Raw genomic sequence first — 16,626 nt, 5'->3', positions numbered from 1 at the left:
ACGCGCAAAGTATGTTAGCGGCATCTACATCTACATCTACATGGATACTCTGCAAATCACATTTAAGTGCCTGGCAGAGACTTCATCGAATCACCTTCACAATTCTCTGTAATTTCAATCTCGTATAGCATGAGGAATGAATGAACACCTATATCTTTCCGTAGGAGCTCTGATTTCCCTTAGTTTATCTTGGTGATCGTTCCTCCCTATGTAAGTCGGTGTCAACATAATATTTTTGCATTCGGAGGAGAAAGTTGGTGATTGAAATTTTGTGAGAAGATTCAGTCGCAACGAAAACGCCTTCCTTTTAATGATGTCCATCACAAACCCTGTATCATTCCTGTGACACTCTCTCCCATGTTTCGCGATAATACAAAACATGCTGCCTTTCTTTGAACTTTTTCGATGTACTCCGTCAGTCCTATTAGTAAAACTCCCACACCGCGCAGCAGTATTCTAAAAGAGAACTGACAAGCGTAGTGTAGGCAGTCTCCTTAGTAGGTCTGTTACATTTTCTAAGTGTCCTGCCAATAAAACGTAGTCTTTGGTTAGGCTTCCCCACAACATTTTCTATGTGTTCCTTCCAATTTAAGTTGTTCGTAATTGTAATACCTAGGTATTTAGCTGAATGTACGGCTTTTAGATTTGACTGATTTATCGTGTAACCGAAGTTTAACGACTTCCTTTTAGCACTCATGTGGATCACCTCACACTTTTCTTATTTAGGGTCAACTGCCACTTTTCGCACCATTCCGATATTTCTTCTAAATCGTTTTCCATTGTGTTTTGATCTTCTGATGACTTTATTGGTCGATAAATGACAGCGTCATCTGCAAACAACCGAAGACGGCTGCTCAGGTTGTCTCCCAAATCGTTTATATAGATAAGGAACAGCAACGGGCCTATAACACCACCTTGGGGAACGCCAGAAATCTCATTTGTTTTGCTCAATAACTTTCCGTCAATTACAGGAAATCACAAAAAAATGGTTCAAATGGCTCTGAGCACTATGGGACTCAACATTTAAGGTCATCAGTCCCCTAGAACGTAGAACTACTTAAAGCTAACTAACATAAGGACATCACACACATTCATGCCTGAGGCAGGATTCGAACCTGCGGCCGTAGCGGTCCCGCGGAGTGAAGCGCCCAGAACCGCTCGGCCACTCTGGCCGGCGTAAATCACTGATCCAGTCACATAACTGAGACGATATTCCATAAGCACGCAATTTCACTATGAGCCGCTTGTGTGGTACACTGTCAAAAGCCTTCCGGATATCCAGAAATACGGAATCGATCTGAAATCCCTCGTCAACAGAACTCAGCAATTCATGTGAATAAAGAGCTAGTTGTGTTTCACAAGAACCATGTTTTCTAAACCCATGTTCACCGTGTGTCAATAGACAGTTTTCAAATGGTTCAAATGGTTCTGAGCACTATGGGACTCAACTGCTGAGGTCATTAGTCCCCTAGAACTTAGAACTAGTTAAACCTAACTAACCTAAGGACATCACACACATCCATGCCCGAGGCAGGATTCGAACCTGCGACCGTAGCGGTCTCGCGGTTCCAGACTGCAGCGCCAGAACCGCGCGGCCACTTCGGCCGGCACACAGTTTTCTTCGAGGAAATTACTTATGTCCGAATACATTATATGTTTTAAAATCCTTCTGCATATCGACGTTAACGATATGGGCCTGCAATTTAGTGTATTACTCCTACTACCTTTCTTGAATATTGGTGTGACCTGTACAACTTTGGGTACGGATCTTTCGTCGAGCGAATGATTGTATATGATTGTTAAGTATAGAGCTAATTCATCAGCATACTCCGAAAGGAAGTCTGGGCCAGAAGACATGCTTTTATTAAATGATTTAAGTTGCTTCACTACTCCGAGGATATTTACTTCTACGTTACTCTTGTTGGTAGCTGCTCTCTATTCGAATTCTGGAATATTTACTTCGTCTTCTTTTGTGAAGGCACTTTGGAAGGCTGTGTTTAGTAACCTTGCTTTGGCAGCACTGTCTTTGATAGCATCTCCAATGTTAGTGCGCGGAGAAGGCATTGATTGTTTCTTGGCGCTACGCTAACATACTTCACATACGACCAGAATCTCTTTGGATTTTCTGCCAGGTTTCGAGATAAAGTTTCGTTGTGGAAACTATTTTAGGCATCTCGCATTGAAGACCGCGCTAAATTTCGAGCTTCTGTAAAAGATCACCAATCTTGGGAATTTTGCGTCTTTTAAATTGGGCACAATCGTTTGGCAGTCAGCTTCAAATGCCGCTTCTCTAAATTTCCTCAATAGTGTTTCTCGAAAAGTCATCGCCCTCCCTCCAGAGATTCCCATTTGGGTTTCCGAAGCATCTCCCTAACACTTACGTGTTATTCGTATCTACCGGTAACGAACTTAGCAGCCAGCCTTTGATTAACTTCGATGTCTTCCTTCAATCCGACCTGATACGGATCCCAAACTCTCGAGGAGTACTCAAGAACACGTCGCAACGCACCCTATATGCGGTCTCCTTTACAGGAGAACGACTCTTTCGTAAATTTCTCCCAATAAACCGAATTCTACCATTCACATTCCCTTCCACAGTTCTCACACGCTCTTTCCACCTCATACCTCTTTGCAACGTTACGCCCAGGTATTTAAACAACTTGACTGTATCAAGCAGGGTACTAGTAATACTGCATCCGAACATTTTAGGCTTGATCTTCCTACTCATCCACATTAACTTACTTTTTTCCACATTTTGGGCTAGCTGCCATTTATCAAACTAATAGGAAATTTGGTCCAAGTCATCTTGAATTTCCCTATAGTCACTCAACTTCGACATCATTCCGTACACCTCGGCATCACCAGCAACCAACCGCAGATTGCTGTCCATCATGCGAATCATTTATGTATACCGTAAGATCTCTGAGAACTTCATCTTCGATACTGCACAACAAATCTCTTTTACTGCAAGTTCTTTTCTTCTTACATTGAGGAGGAGGTAGTATGGATTCAAACAAGGAAAAATGTCTCGTAATCATGTGCTCTAAACGGCATACTTTTAAGAGCTGCGAGCATGTGTTCAATAGAAGAAATGCGTTTGACAGTAGCGAAGATGAAGAAGTGTTTATACCTCTTACAGTAGGCGTTTACTGAGACTATTTTATGATACGTGCGCTGTATATCTACGGTTACATGTACACATACATTCCATAAGCCACTGTACAGCATGTGGCGGGGGATATATTGCCTTACAAGAGAGGATTTCGAGAGGAAGTTACACATTACTATGGCAGGACAAGTAACTTCCACAGAAAGCGCCACTACTTTCGAAAGCGACGGGTACATGATGCTATTTTTCAACATGATCACCAAGTCTGTGTTGACAATGGGCGAAACGTTCTGCCAATCATCCGATTCCTCGGCGATAGAAATTCCCTCTTTAGCCACATAACCGATCAGTAAACCGCTGCGTCATCGTCATCGCCGACCTATGTGGCCGAGCGGTTCTAGGCGCTTCAGTCTGGAACCGCGCTACCGCTACGGTCGCAGGTTCGAACACTGCCTCGGGCACAGATGTGTGTGATGTCCTTAGGTTAGTTAGGTTTAAGTATTTTTAAGTTCTAGGGGACTGATGACCTCAGTCCCATAGTCCCATAGTGCTCAGAGCCACTTGAATAATCAACGTCATCGTGCTCGGAAAACTGGCAACTGCTGCGAATCAGTTCCTCTATTGCACCAGTCTGGGTCAGACATAATAATTTGGTGCTTTACAGACCGCGTACGTCAGGAGTATAATGGCGTGGCGCTTCGGAGAGAACTTCCAGAACTTCGTGAATGATGATCACGCCAGTGTAATATGGGGAAACTTCTGTATTGCAGCTGTGAAATGGGAAGTGACGCGATTAAAACTGACACATTACTCTGAATGTGTTGTCTGAAAACCGCTTCGAGCAGATAGCTAGAGAAGTAAAACAGTATAAGACATCCTAGTAACAAACAGACCTATACTTTCTGAATTTGTGAACGTAGGCGAGGACATCAGTGATATTAAGGATGTGACACTGTCAATAAAAAGTCAAAATAACCTTTGGTGAAACTGAAGGCAGAGGTAGTATCATTAAGTGAGCAATGGGAATTCCACTATTAAATGAAGAGATATTGAATTCAGTATTAGAATCAGAATTTGAAAATCTTTGGAATACTTAAGGTCAAATAAGGCAGAAGGGATAGATAACATTTCATCAGAATTCCTAAAATCACAGGGGCAGGCGGCAATAAAACGACTATTCTACGTAGGTGTATACATTGTATGAGTCTGGCGATTTACCATTTGACTTCTGGAAAAGTATCATCCACACAATTCCGAATACTGCAAGAGCTGACAAGTACGAGAATTATCGAACAGTCGACTTAGCAGCTCGTTCGTCGATATTACTCACAGGAAACATACACAGAAACAAGGAAAAGAAAACTGAGGATGTGTTAGACGACGATCAGTATGGCTTTAGTAAAGATAAAGGCACCAGAGTGACAGTTCTGACATTGCGTTGATAATGCAAGCAAAACTAAAGAAAATTCAAGACGTGTTCATAGGATTCGCCGACCTGGAAAAAGCGTTCGACAATGTCGAATGGTTGCAAGATGTTCGAAATTCTGAGAAAAAAATAGGGGTAAGATGCAGGGAAAGACGGGTAACATGCAATACCTACAAGAACCAAGAGAGTGGAAGACCAAGAATGAAGTGCTCGGATTAAAAACGGTGTAAGACGAGATTTACTTTTTCGCCCCTTTTCTTCAACCTACACTCCTGGAAATTGAAATAAGAACACCGTGAATTCATTGTCCCAGGAAGGGGAAACTTTATTGACACATTCCTGGGGTCAGATACATCACATGATCACACTGACAGAACCACAGGCACATAGACACAGGCAACAGAGCATGCACAATGTCGGCACTAGTACAGTGTATATCCACCTTTCGCAGCAATGCAGGCTGCTATTCTCCCATGGAGACGATCGTAGAGATGCTGGATGTAGTCCTGTGGAACGGCTTGCCATGCCATTTCCACCTGGAGCATCAGTTGGACCAGCGTTCGTGCTGGACGTGCAGACCGCGTGAGACGACGCTTCATCCAGTCCCAAACATGCTCAATGGGGGACAGATCCGGAGATCTTGCTGGCCAGGGTAGTTGACTTACACCTTCTAGAGCACGTTGGGTGGCACGGGATACATGCGGACGTGCATTGTCCTGTTGCAACAGAAAGTTCCCTTGCCGATCTAGGAATGGTAGAACGATGGGTTCGATGACGGTTTGGATGTACCGTGCACTATTCAGTGTCCCCTCGACGATCACCAGTGGTGTACGGCCAGTGTAGGAGATCGCTCCCCACACCATGATGCCGGGTGTTGGCCCTGTGTGCCTCGGTCGTATGCAGTCCTGATTGTGGCGCTCACCTGCACGGCGCCAAACACGCATACGACCATCATTGGCACCAAGGCAGAAGCGACTCTCATCGCTGAAGACGACACGTCTCCATTCGTCCCTCCATTCACGCCTGTCGCGACACCACTGGAGGCGGGCTGCACGATGTTGGGGCGTGAGCGGAAGACGGCCTAACGGTGTGCGGGACCGTAGCCCAGCTTCATGGAGACGGTTGCGAATGGTCCTCGCCGATACCGCAGGAGCAACAGTGTCCGTAATTTGCTGGGAAGTGGCGGTGCGGTCCCCTACGGCACTGCGTAGGATCCTACGGTCTTGGTGTGCATCCGTGCGTCGCTGCGGTCCGGTCCCAGGTCGACGGGCACGTGCACCTTCCGCCGACCACTGGCGACAACATCGATGTACTGTGGAGACCTCACGCCCCACGTGTTGAGCAATTCGGCGGTACGTCCACCCGGCCTCCCGCATGCCCACTATACGCCCTCGCTCAAAGTCCGTCAACTGCACATACGGTTCACGTCCACGCTGTCGCGGCATGCTACCAGTGTTAAAGACTGCGATGGAGCTCCGTATGCCACGGCAAACTGGCTGACACTGACGGCGGCGGTGCACAAATGCTGCGCAGCTAGCGCCATTCGACGGCCAACACCGCGGTTCCTGGTGTGTCCGCTGTGCCGTGCGTGTGATCATTGCTTGTACAGCCCTCTCGCAGTGTCCGGAGTAAGTATGGTGGGTCTGACACACCGGTGTCAATGTGTTCTTTTTTCCATTTCCAGGAGTGTATAAAAAGAAGAAGCAATGATGGAAATAAAAGATAGGTTCGAGTGTGGGATCATAATTCATGGTGGCCGGCCGGGGTGGCCGAGCGTTTCTAGGCGCTACAGTCTGGAACCGCGCGACCACTACGGTCGCAGGTTCGAATCCTGCCTCGGGCATGGATGTGTGTGATGTCCTTAGGTTAGTTAGAGTAGTTCTAAGTTCTAGGGGACTGATGACCTTAGAAGTTATGTCCCATAGTGTTTAGAACCATTTAAACCATAATTCATGGTGAAAGGGCATTAGTGGTAAGTTTCGCTGATGGCATTGCTACCGGCAGTGAAAGTGAAGGATTACAGGCTCTGTTGAATCGAATGAACTGTCTAATGAGTACAGAATATGGATTGACAGTAAATCAAAGAACGACAATCAGAAGTAGCAGAATTGGGAACTGTGAGAAACTTACCATCAGGATTAGTGGTCACGAAGTGGATGCTATCAAGGCTGCAAAATAAGCCATGACGGACGGAGGAAGTAGGACGTAAAAAGTAGACTAGCACTGGCAGAAACGGTATTACTAGCCCAGAGAAGTCTATTAGTATCAAACATAGATCAGTATTTGAGAAAGAAATTTCTGAGAATGTACGTTTGGACCACAGCATTGTATGGTAGTGAAACAGGTACTGTGGGAAAACCGGAGATGTGGTTGTACAGAAGAACGTAAAAATTAGGTTGTCTGATAAGGAAAGGAAAAAGAAGGTTCTCCGCAGAATCGGAGAGGAAAGGAATATGTGGAAAACACCGACAAGAAGAAGGGACAGAATGGCAGGACATCTGTTAAGTCGTCGCGGAGTAGCTTATTATGGTACTAGAGGGAGCTGTACAGAGTAGAAACTGTGGTGGAAAACAGAGAGTAAATAACTGAGGCCGTAGATTGCATGTGGTACCCTGAGATGAAAATGGTTGGACCAGGAGAGGAATTCGTGAAGGGCCACATCAAACTATTCAGAAGACTGATTATTAAAAAAAGCGCCAAAAACTACGAGTGTTATAAAGACTGCTAAGAAAGATAAGAAAGTATTTTTACTTAGCAAGTGTGAAAGAGTACAAATTGCGAAGTATCCGAGCAGTCAGCATCAAATATTCAGTGCTGAGGACGAAAATGTGGAGCTTCAGTGAATAAAATACAAAAGCATCGTTCAATACGTCTTAAACTAGTGTGTTACGGAAAAGGTCTTAATGTATGGTAAAGGTCCAACGAGTTTTAATAGCCATGTTAGAAAGTTGTTACATTGAAAAAGATTTAAGAGAAGTCAGAACTAAGCTGAAAAACAAAAGCTAAACGAAACGAAAATGTGCGTGAGGAGAAGCGTTCAATTACTTTGAAACTCGAGCTTTTTCAACCATTTCCACCCAAAACACTGAGCAGTTTTGGCCTTACGTAAAATCACTAATCGGATCCAAACCACCTATTCAGACAGTTGTCATAGTGACACCGAGACGGAAGATAGAGAAAAGGCCGACATGCTTAATTCGGTCTTCCAAAATTTGTTCGGCGCTGAAGACCGTAATGCGTTTACAATTTGAAGTCATCGCAAAAGCGCCGTAATGGCAGGTATTGAGACATGTGGTCGCAAAAAAGAAGAGGAACTACAGTAGCCTAGTATTGGAAAGGCATTTCGGCCTGATTCTGCAGAGATTAGCGGAAAATCATCTTCAAGCAGTAATTTAACGTAGGCCGCTGCAGCAAAGAGAAAAGTGCAGGCCATTCGCGTTTTCGGGAAGAGTTCAAATGGTTCAAATGGCTCTGAGCACTATGCGACTTAACTTCTCAGGTCATCAGTCGCCTAGAACTTAGAACTACTTAAACCTAACTAACCTAAGGACATCACACACATCCATGCCCTAGGTAGGGTTCGAACCTGCGACCGTAGCGGTCGCTCGGTTCCAGACTGTAGCGCCTAGAACCGCACGGCCACTCCGGCCGGCTTCAGGAAGAGTCGTAGGACAAATGCACACAATTATAGGCCTATATTACTGGCGTCTGTCAGTTGTAGAGTTGTTGTTGTTGTTGTGGTCTTCAGTTCTGAGACTGGTTTGATGCAGCTCTCCATGCTACTCTATCCTGTGCAAGCTTCTTCGTCTCCCAGTACCTACTGCAACCTACATCCTTCTGAATCTGCTTAGTGTATTCATCTCTTGGTCTCCCTCTACGATTTTTACCCTCCACGCTGCCCTCCAATGCTAAATTTGTGATCCCTTGACGCCTTAAAACATGTCCTACCAACCGATCCCTTCTTCTAGTCAAGTTGTGCCACAAACTTCTCTTCTCCCCAATCCTATTCAATACCTCCTCATTAGTTACGTGATCTACCCAACTTATCTTCAGCATTCTTCTGTAGCACCACATTTCAAAAGCTTCTATTCTCCTCTTGTCCAAACTGGTTATCGTCCATGTTTCACTTCCATACATGGCTACACTCCATACAAATACTTTCAAAAACGACTTCCTGACACTTAAATCTACACTCGATGTTAACAAATTTCTCTTCTTCAGAAACGATTTCCTTGCCATTGCCAGTCTACATTTTATATCCTCTCTACTTCGACCATCATCAGTTATTTTGATCCCCAAATAGCAAAACTCCTTTACTACTTTAAGTGTCTCATTTCCTAATCTAATCCCCTCAGCATCACCCGATTTAATTTGACTACATTCCATTATCCTCGTTTTGCTTTTGTTGATGTTCTTCTTATATCCTCCTTGCAAGACACTGTCCATTCCGTTCAACTGCTCTTCCAAGTCCTTTGCTGTCTCTGACAGAATTACAATGTCATCGGCGAACCTCAAAGTTTTTACTTCTTCTCCATCTGTGAGGCGTTGTTCAAATACACTGAAGCGCCAAAGAAAAGTATAAGCATGTGTATTCAAATACCCCGAATTTTTCTTTTGTTTCCTTTACTGCTTGCTCAATATACAGATTGCATAACATCGGGGAGAGGCTACAACCCTGTCTCACTCCTTTTCCAACCACTGCTTCCCTTTCATGCCCCTCGACTCTTATAACTGCCATCTGGTTTCTGTACAAATTGTAAATAGCCTTTCGCTCCCTGTATTTTACCCCTGCCACCTTCAGAATTTGAAAGAGAGTATTCCGGTTAACGTTGTCAAAAGCTTTCTCTATGTCTACAAATGCTAGAAACGTAGGTTTGCCTTTTCTTAATCTTTCTTCTAATCTTGTAGAGTTATGGATTATGTTTTATGCTCACACATGATGACGTTCTCAGTAACCATAGCATCCGGAAATAGATCTTGTGAAACTCAGCTCACTCTGTTTCTCCATGAGTTCCACAGCGCTGCAGACAACGGCGCTCAGGTTGATGCCGTGTTCCTTGATTTCAGGTAGGCATTTGATACATTCCCACACTGTCGTACAGTGAAAGAAAAATGCGAACTTACGGGGTATCAGACCAGACTTCTGACAGGAGTCAAGACGTCCTCACAGATAGACCTCAACACAACATTCCTAAAGGAGCGAAAATGACAGTTGTAGAGGTAATTTCCGGATTACCCCAAGGAAGTATGATAGAACCGTTACTTTTAATAAAGTAAACGATCTAGTAGAAAGCGTCGGAAGATCTTTAATACTGTTCGCTGAAGATGCGGTTGTCCGTAAGAAAGTAGCAACGCCAGAAGGCAGTATAGATTAGCAGAGCGACCTGCAGGGGATTGATGAATGGTGCGAGGACTGACAATTCACTCTGAAAGTAAACAGTTGAGAGACACTGCGCAAAAATCAGAGAAGAAACCCACTACTGAACAACTACATTGCTGGCGACAAATTTCTGGAAACAGTAACCACCGTGAAATATCTAGGAATAACTGTGCAGAGCGGCCTTAAATGGAATGACCAATTAAAATAAACAGCAGAAAAAGCAGAAGGCAAGCTATGATTCTTAGGAAGAATTTTAAAGAAATATAACTCATCAACGAAGGACGTGGCTTAGAATGCGCTTGTTTGATCCATTCTGGAGTAGTGTTTACCAATATGGGAACCCTAACAGGTAAGACTGACAGAATAAGTAGACGAGATACAACGAACAGACCGAGCGGGGCAGCGCAGAGGATATGAGACTCGCTCGCATTCGGAAGCACGACGGCGCACACCTGCGTACGGCTATCCTGATTTAGGTTCTCCTTCATTTCCCTAAATCGTATCGCACAAATACCGGGATGGTCCCTTTGAAAGGGCAGGGCAGATTTCCTTCCCCTACCCTTCCCTAATCCGAGCTAGTGCTCCACCACTAATAACCTCGGGATTTTAAACATTAATCCCCCCCCCCCCCCATCCTCCTCCAACTAAGAACGGCAGGTTCCTTCACGAGATCATTTAATCGGCGCGAGAGCATTAAGGACATGCTGAACAAACACCGGTGGCAGGCGTCTCAAGAGAGGCGTTGTGTTTACTATTGACATTCCGAGAGAGTACGTCCCAAGAGAGACGGCCAGCATACTAATTACTCCAACATGTGTCTCGCGAAATGTCCACGACGAGAAAACTAAAGAGATTAGAGCTAATACAGAGGACTACCAACAGTGATACTTGCCATGCGCCATTTGGGAGTGGAACTCTGATGGAAGTATGGGACGCTGGTACCAGAAGTACACTTCGCCACACACCATCAGGTGGCCTGGGTAGCATAGGCCTGGACGTGGAAATATGTTGCCTCGGCGTTGTCGCCTGTAGTCGATCTCGAAGTTCGTCCTTCCCGACTACCATCGCCCAAATCTGTGAGGCGTTGTTCAAATACACTGAAGCGCCAAAGAAAAGTATAAGCATGCGTATTCAAATACAGAGATGTGTAAACAGGCGGAATAGGGCGCTGCGGTAGGCAACGCCTATATAAGATGACAAGTGTCTGGCGCAGTTGTTAGATCGGTTACTGCTGCTACAATGGCAGGTTATCAAGATTTAAGCGAGTTTGAACGTGGGAAACGTGGGAAACAGCATCTCCGATGCAGCGATGAAGTGGGGATTTTCCCGTACGGCCATTTCACGAGTGTACCGTGAATATCAGGAATCCGGTAAAACATCAAATCTCTGACGTCTCTGCGGCCGGAAAAAGATCCTGCAAGAACGAGACCAACAACGACTGAAGAGAATCTTTCAGCGTGACAGAAGTGCAATCTTTCCGCAGATTGCTAGAAATTTCAATATTGGTCCATCAACAAGTGTCAGTGTGCGAAACATATAATGGGGCATCGTCGATATGATCTTTCGGAGCCTAAGGCTCACTCGCGTACCCTTGATGACTGCACCACACAAAGCTTTATGCGTCAAAAAAATGGTTCAAATGGCTCTGAGCACTATGGGACTTAACATCTACGGTCATCAGTCCCCTAGAACTTAGAACTACTTAAACCTAACTAACCTAAGGACATCACACGACACCCAGTCATCACGAGGCAGAGAAAATCCCTGACCCCGCCGGGAATCGAACCCGGGAACCCGGGCGCGGGAAGCGAGAACGCTACCGCACGACCACGAGCTGCGGACGATTTATGCGTCACCTGGGCCGGTCAACACCGACACTGTGATGTGAGGCAACATCTCCGAGGTAGCGATGAAGAGCGGATTTTCCTGTGCGACCATTTTACGAGTGTACCGTGAACATCAGGAATCGGATATCGCTATGACGGGAAAAAGACCCTGCAAGAACGGGACCAGCGACGACTGAAGAGAATCGTTCAACATGACAGAAGTTCCACCCTTCCTCAAATTGCTGCATATTCTAATGCTGCACCATCAACAAGTGTTAAGATATGAACCATTCAACGAAACATCATCGATACGGGGTTTTGAGGCCGAAGGCTCACTCGGGTACCCTTGATGACTGCGCGACACCAAAGCTTCACGCTTCACCTGGGCCCGTCAACAACGACATTGGATTGTTGATACCTGAAAACCTGTTGCTTGGTCGGACGAGTCTCATTTCAAATTGTATCGAGAGGATGGACGTCTATGGGTATGGAGACAACTTCATGAGTCAATGGACCCTGCATGGCAACAGGAGACTGTTCAAGCTGATGGAGACGCTGTAATGATGGGCGTGTGCAGTTGGAGTGATATACGACCTCTGATACGTCTAGAAGCGACTCTGACACATGACGCGTACGTAAGCATCCTGTCTGATCACCTGCATCCATTCACGTCCAGTGTGCATTTCGACGGGTTTGGGCTATTCCAGCAGGGTAATACGACGCCCCACACGTCCACAATTGCTATGGAGACGCTCTAGAAACTGAGTTTAGACACTTCCGCTGGCCGCCAGACTCCCAAGATAGGAACACTGTTGAGCATATCTGGGATGCCTTGCAATCTGCCGTTCGGAAGAGATCTCCACCCCCTCGTTCTCCTACGGAATTATGGACAGCCCTGTCAGTTCCCTCCAGCACTACTTCAGACATTAGTCGAGTTCTTTCCACGTCGTGTTGTGGCACTTCTCCGTTCTCACGGGGCCCCACACGCTATTCGGCAGCTGTACCAGTTTCTTTCACTTTATTTAGCACCCTATCACCACGGCTGGACATTGCGTTTGGTCCGTATACCGCCAGAATCAACTTAGACAGTGATGGTAGCACAAGAGTCGTATTATCCCGTGGTTTTCAAATTTGGATTTTTTAAGCTTCACTTTAACACTGTGAAGCGCCTGCTATCGGCACTGTATCACCACCCATTTTCGTATGATACTTTTGTTACAACCACAGAAGGAGATTTTACTCGTCGCGTCCCCTACTGTTTACAGTGCGCTGAGGAAAACACTACGAGAGAATACGAGGAAAACACTGAAACAGTGATAATGATTAGTGACAAGAACACTCACATTTATTGGCGAATACTCAGTTTTGTACAGACCAGGTCAGGTTGCAGTTCAACTACTATTCCAGAAGATAAGGCTAATACTAAACAAATCTTGTCTCACTAGAATGTTCACTGAAGACGGGCTGGTATGGACTCGATAGACGCAAGTAGAAGGAGGTCTTCTCAGGAGTCGAGCAGACTTGGAACTGCCCACTCAGCTGTGGTACTGGCGCACATCACTTTTCTAGGGGCGCCACCACTGTGCCTTCATGGGGCGGCAATCGCTGGGCTATACGTCGTCTCTGGAGCGGGTTACCGACCTGTCGACACCTGTGGTGCTGTCTGCCGGTGCGTGCTGTGCTTACGACGCCATTCTCCTCCCCCTAAATCTTCTGGACGTGGTCGCATATGGCTGTGGTGCGGACCGACGCCGAGGGAGAGGACTGTGTGTAAGAACAGCAATGGGACGGGATCCGGGGCTCAAGCCGGCGACAGGCTCCCATCCGCGCCCTGGCATTTGTCCTGAATGCGAACGCCTGGCAAGGGAGGGGCGTGCCTGCATCCAGATCCGGAGTCTCGAACGCTGGAAGACCTCTCTCGGAGAGGAAGGCAGCAGGTCACAGAGGCGTCGCGCACGGTGACATGGTTCCTGTGATGAGCCCCTGGGATGAGGGCACGTCCACTTCTATGGGAAGCGTCTCGGGCTGAGATGGCATCTAGTCCCTGATGGATGGCAGCGACACTGGCTCCTGGCTGCACGCTGAATCTGTAAAACGACGCGCAGTCTCCATGGACGGACTTGGTTCCAGTGTCTTTTCAGTGGCGACCCTGTAGGGGAAGAAACCAAGAACATGTTGTGTTGAAGGACACGTGAAATGCTCCCCTGTTGCTATCACTGTCCTGGCCAGAAGGTCCTGAATAGTACTGATTGCTGGATCTCAAAATGAGAGCCTATGTACTTCCTCGCTGGTGGAAGCAGCAGATAAGGCAGAGTGCGATGTCAGCGGCCATGATGGAGTTTGGTCAAGAAATGTTCATCTCGAGGCATCCAACGGCAGCTTGACAGCAATAGTTGCAAGTCTTGTTGCTGGGAATTTTACTCACCTGCACCTTGAATGTTCGCGCGAAACATCTGACTGCGGGAGAAAGGGCGCTGTGGTTACATTGTCAGTACCGTTTCCCATGGAAAATTGTTCAAATTCTTGTGAGGTGAAATGCAGTCCATTATCAGACACTATCACTTCCAGCAAACCCCCGATGCAAAAATTTGAAGTACTGGCCGACGTCGTAGAGTTCATTGGAACCACAAAGGACTAACGACTGAAGGCATCCACTATAATAAGCCATCGTCTGTTCCAGAAAGGTCTAACAAAATCAGTTTCCACGGACTGCTGGGGCGTGGCCAGCCAAAAGCGTTGACGTGGAACCATGTGTTGCCCTAAGCAAACGGCGCAGCATTCTAGCATCTTGTACGCGACATTATTTACATAAATGTAATTCTTCCATTTACCTTCTTTAATACCATACTGGCCGGTCGGAGAGGCCGAGCGGTTCTAGGCGCTACAGTCTGGAACCGCGCGACCGCTACGGTCGCAGGTTCGAATCCTGCCTCGGGCATGGGTGTGTGTGATGTCCTTAGGTTAGATAGGTTTAATTAGTTCTAAGTTCTAGGGGACTGATGACCTCAGCAGTTGAGTCCCATAGTGCTCAGAGCCATACCATACTGAGTTTGTGTGATTATCTCATTTGACATAGCTCCTTAATATACACTGTTCAACAAAAGTTTGGAATACTATCGTAAAATGTAGTCTACGATACTAGAGGTCTCATTCACCTAGACATTTTATGCATTATCCAGTTGTAGACCATATACTGGACGGTGTTTAGTTACTGGCATGCTTTGTGGCCGTTTCCCAGTCATATAAACATACGACTGCCTCCGTGGCATACCGCGAGCAGTCCAGTAACAACAACTCAGTTTGTGTTCAGCACTGCAGTAACATGCCACTCAGAGGCACACAGCACTTCGACAGAGTCGGGATAGTGACTTTACTTTCAGCAGGTCATACACAGCAAGATGTTGCCGATCGGTTACATGTCACTCAAAGTGGCGTGTCTAAGGTGTGCAGGAAGTGCAGAGAGATGAGAAATGTGAACTATAGACCTCGTAGCGGTTGTCCTCGCGTGACAGCACCAATGCAGGATCGTTTTCTCCAACTGTCGGCTCGCAGGTGCCCAACATCGGCTGCCACAAAGCTGCCACAAATACTGGAAATGACTTTTCCCGGGCAACTGGGATTCGTATCTCAGACTAAACAGCACGTAAAAGATTGCATTAGGGTAGTCTTCATTGCAGAAGACCTTTGAGAAGTTTTACACTGAACAAACGCAACCGACGCAATCTAACGACTTGGGCTCTTGCACATCAACATTAGACCATTGCAGAATGCAGTACTGCCATGTGTGCTGACGATAAGTATTATGGTGTGGAGAGGCGCTAGACGGCACCAAGAACGCCGATACGTTCAGGAACCACCCGTCTGCAGCTCTAAGTTTAAAGTTCTGGGCAGCGGACCCCTCTAATTCCCATCTACGGCAATCTGACTGGGCCCAATACCTCCAAGAGGGCCCAAAAACGATTTAAGGTTCTACAGACGTGAAGTCGTTGACAACTTCATCCTAGTGGATGACAATGTAAGACCGCACCGTACTCTAGCAGTTTCTCGGTATCTTCAAAGGTGCAACATCAACCGAAAGCATAGTCCATCACAGTCAGCGGACATAAATGCAATTGAGCATGCACGGGTCCTGTTGAAGGTGGCCATTGCACAGCGTCCGAATCCATCTGACAACCTCACTGAAGCTACCATTGTGGAGTGGGACCTCATACCCCGAGATAAACTTAATGGTCTCATCCAGAGCATGCCTCGCAGAGTGGAAGAACTCATCCGTGTGACTGAAGGACATACTCACTACTAAAGACTGATAATCATGAGATAAAGATTTTCATTGCTTTTGTTTTCAAAATGTACCCTTAAGAGAGAGAGAGAGCCTGCTTTGTTTCGTAATGATTTTTTTGTAACTAACCAGAATCGTTCTTCTTTCCAAAAATAATCATGTTTATTTTCTTGATAAGGTACTGTGCTAACTCCAAAGTAGTAAAGACAATAAGAAATTCAGCCTTCAGTTGCAAGTTAAAAATATTTTAGTTTACCTTGGTTTCAATGCCAATAATGGTATCTTCTTCAGAACCAAAATTGAATTATTTTGAGGGCCAGACGTTGGCCATGTCACAGAATAAAACTAATACAGAATGTACATTTCAGAGAGAGAGAGTCTGCTTTGTTTCATTATGATTTTTTTGTAACTAACCCGAATTTAACCTTGCAGCTGAAGGCTGAATTTATTATTGTCTGAACAATTCACGTTGCTGAAGCGCTGCATTATGTAGTAAACTGTATAATATCCCAAACTTTTGTTGAGGTGTGTACAATCTGATGCGCTTACATTTATACACACCTAAAGAGTGCTGCCTGAGTTTGCGATTCCTCCAAATCTTAGAGT

Source organism: Schistocerca nitens, chromosome 5 (genome assembly GCF_023898315.1).
Source record: "Schistocerca nitens isolate TAMUIC-IGC-003100 chromosome 5, iqSchNite1.1, whole genome shotgun sequence".
Classification (NCBI taxonomy): domain Eukaryota; kingdom Metazoa; phylum Arthropoda; class Insecta; order Orthoptera; family Acrididae; genus Schistocerca; species Schistocerca nitens.
Note: the sequence above shows the minus strand (reverse complement) of the source record.